A 4,446-nucleotide genomic window follows, 5' to 3' on the forward strand; every position below is an offset into this window, starting at 1 on the left:
TAAACACATTATGATTCGCTTTTATATCTATATATCATTGTAAACAGGATGCGTTTTCCGACAATTATTGATAAAATACAGGTACATTCTTGAATGAGTAATTGATCAAATTCTAAATTAAGATCTTTCAAAGCAAGAAATTAAAGGAGAAAGAAGATTAAATTACTCGTTATTTTCATAATTGTTTAAAAAATATATTTTCCAATATTTAAACAATTGAAAAATGAGAAATTTTATCTCACTATATTTTCCTATAATTTCAAGTTCATCTTACTTTGACAGAATCTTAATTTAGAGTTTGGTCATTCAAGTACTTAATATCTATTAAAAATAATGAGATAATTCAGGAAGAGGAAACACGAAACTGCGAATTTTTGTTAAGGAAAACAACTTCGTGTGACATCGAAGAGCAAATTTTAAATGAGTGTACAATTCACCTTTTATTTTTTTAGTCTGAATGTTCAAGGAATTCTTTTGGTTTTCATTGAGACGAAGGTTGAATATTCCGGAACACCCTATATATATATTACTGGAAAAAGAAAGGACGAGGTCATCTAAACGTGATCAAGTGAGCGAGAGAGAGAAAAAGAGAGAACAAGGTCAAGATGTTTTCTTTGTGCCAAAATGAACGAAAGAGTTTAATACAAAGAACACATAGCAGTACAAATATTTATAATAAAAATCTCGATTAAATAAATACATTAAAATAATTGAAGATGTTTCAATAAATTTTCTTTATATTAATATTTTTATATTTTCATATTAAATAAGTTGCACAAATCTTTCGTTAACAAAGAATGTTAAGAAATTTCCGATAATTCAGACAATAAAAAATCGAAAAAATGATGCAATAATTTTAGGAAATATCCGAAGATCGAAATGTATGGCACATTGAACACAAAAAAAGATAAACACAGAAGACCCTTCCTATTATATTCCATATTTATATTTTAAATATGTTCACAGTGTCGCTTAATATATTATACTAATTTTAAAGTGCAAATTTATGTGTAATTATTAAATTTAAATTTAACAAAATTTCAACATTTATTAAAATTTTTAAATTTTTAAATAACATTTTTTTAAACGTATGGATATTTCATTTTTCAATTTCATGCAAGACATTATTCCAAGAGAACTGGCCAACTAATTTTCACAAAATCCGAAACCATTTCGGAAATCTTTCATAAATTTTTAATAGTTTAATATAATTCTTGAAATATATATATAATATTTTAAGACTGTTCAATATGTGGAAAGTTCGTTCACTCATAAGTCTCATTAAAAACTATTTTAAGAATTTTTATTTTGGTTTACATATGAATATCTTCAAAAGCAGAGAGATCATTCAATCAATTCTACATTTCACAAATAATTAAAATATTATAATCAACGCGAAAAAGACTGGATATTAGGATTATTTCTTCTTTCGCTCACCTCGATTTTCGTTTACAAAACCGAAAAACATGAGGGTTACTCTCCCGCTGTTTCAGACAATACGTATTATACTTTAAGGGGAGAAAGGGCACAAAGGGCATTGTTGTACTTCAACTTCCTTAGACTCCCAAGAGACTCAAGCCGATTCGATGACCGTTAGTTCGGTGTTCGATGCATCTGGTTCGAGTTTGACTTAGCAACACCTTGATGGCGGGAAAGCACATATCGTTGCGCATCAAATAACGCAGAAATATTCAAGTTTCAGTCATTCTTGAAATATTCAAGTTTCTGCAGAGATGGACTAACCAGCTCTCGGCATCGATTGTTTAAATAAATAACAATAACGATTCTTTTATCATTATAATATAGTCACTTTTCTATAGTCTAGCGCAGTGATGCGCAACCTGCGGCCCACCTGTAAATTTTTTGCTACCCGTCGTTTTATAGCTGAAAATATAAAATCATATTTTTTTCCCATAGTACTTGTCACAACATCATTCCATATTATAATATTGCAGCGATATTGCAACGTTCCAGAAATATTGAAGGAAATGATGTATGTTGTATGGATTATATTTTATGTAAACATTATGTGGTTTGCAAGATTTTCTCTACTTTTGAAAATGGCCCTTTGAAAACGATCTTTATGGTCTAGTTTCCCAATTTGCGAAGAATTAGAGAGACATAAGTTGAACTTCTATAAAGTTAATCACGAATTATGAAACCGTGCCTAAAAAAAGATTGTGTATCTGATACACTGACATAATGCATATAACATCGACATGAAAAGAATGTAGAATGTAAATTGGTCAGAAATCCAAGCAGGGGATTCTTAAGAAGAAAAATGTAGATATTTCTTAAAACTATTCAACTATTGTATCATTTTATTAGTTTTTTCATCTTGTCTCAATCATCGAAACTTTCTCAACATCCTTTATTAACGAGAGATTTGTGCTTATTCAAAATATTATGTTCTGTGTTTCACTTATTATTATTATTTTTTTTAATACAGACAGTTGGAGTAAAATACGTAATATTTTTTCATTCTTCCTGCTTCGCATCCTTTTTTTATATATTTCTTTAGGATACGTTATCGATATAAAATATATTACACAGATAATGTCAGATAAATGTCAATTTCGAAACAGCTTTCTAAGATATAAATATGCATAAAACTAAACAGTTCGATAGCGCGAGTAACGGATAAAAAAATAATTACAAGAATTACAAGCTATTAAGAAGTTACAGGTTTTATTATTTATTAAGATATTCGCATAATTATTAAGAAGTAATATCGTGCTTCGTAATTGCTTCTCTAATATCGTAAATCAAGCGAAATGTAAATTTCGTTTTCTCATTTTTATTTTCTCACTTGTTGAAAAAAAAAAGCACGAAATTCTCATGTATTTTCTCGTTATCTCTCTTTTTCTATCGTAAACTCTACCTGTAGTTGTTTTACAGCTTCGCAATAAACATTCGGGCATCTTCGACAGCCACGTGGTCGAAATTAAATCATTATCGATCGTGCGAATCACTGCTTCTTTCTTCTTTTTATACGCGAATATAAATTGTAAACCCGACATGTGTGGCATTGGAAATGTAATTTTGCTGAATATCGGAATATTATGTCGGTTTTTCTTGTGAAAATATGATTCAACGCATAATTTTTCAATGTTTTCTCCTTGAGTGATGCACTATTTTGAGTGAAACAATTCAAATGTTTAATTAACAATCAAATTCGGTTATAATCGACTATATATAATCAAATATAACAAAAAATAATTTTACTTTTCTAAATATTTATTTAGAAAAATAAAATTATTTTAATTGTATTAACTAAACATTTTAATGGAATTATTTTCCTTAACATTTGATAGCAATTACATAGATTCTTGATTAATATTTTTTTTTCAATATACTAAAAATGTATGGTAACGTGAATTATAAATTTTCTATGCTGGCAATTAAATTGTGTATCTAATTTAGTGAGAAATTAACAATATTTTGTTAGAATTGGAAAATTTTGATAATTTTATATTCAATTTTAATATTTTATTTTAATGTGCAATGTATTTAAAATATTTAATTAAATTAAAATATTCTTTAAGTTAATTTATCTTCAATCAATTTAAAATATTCTTCAGATGACATTTTATTTAAATGGAATATGACGAATCCCAGACATTGTACTACTCTATATCTTTACAGCTCACAAATACAATTTATCACAAGCATAATTTATAGTTCTAGCAATGTCATATTTTATCCGTCATATTATAAAATTTCATTCTCATAAATTAGGTGAAGTTTAAAGCAATTAACTTACATATGTATATCATTCTAGTAAATTCTCTGAATTAAAAAGCACTTTTTGTATAAGAAACTAAAAGAAATTTGCAGTATTGAATCATTTAAAAAAATAGAACTTTGAATGTGTAAACATCAATTTATTCACACAAACTCACACACACAACAAAAGTAATGTAGCGTGAAAAAAACAAAACTCGAGAACGTTCCATCGATCATACTCAACTTTCTTGCAGTTTTTCGGAGCTATGCGAGCTTTTTACGTAAGAACATGATAAAATTTTCTGCATATAACAGCGACAAGACAATTACGGGCTAATAACTATCGTGAATCATACACGAAATTGTGCTCGTAATCATCACGATCGACAGGAGAGACGGAATTTCATTAATAATTAGAACAAGTAGTTTACAGAAATTTAATAAATTTGCCGACTTACTGAAGGACAATAATTGATCATTTAAATATTAAAAACATTGTTATTCAGTACTTTTAGTATTCCAAATAAGTAATTAATTACTGTTGTCTTCTAATAATAAATTGTCCAGTATTTCTATTTTCGTTTCTACCGATGTAATTTAATTACCATCTCGTTTCAACTAACTCTTTATCTTTTTCTAGTTCTAAGAATTAGAAAAAGATAAAAACTATAAATTAATTAACAAAATTAAGTTTAAAGTCGATCTTATAGCTTAGCATTT

This window comes from Atta cephalotes (genome assembly GCF_000143395.1).
Source record: "Atta cephalotes unplaced genomic scaffold scaffold00008, whole genome shotgun sequence".
Classification (NCBI taxonomy): Eukaryota; Metazoa; Arthropoda; class Insecta; order Hymenoptera; family Formicidae; genus Atta; species Atta cephalotes.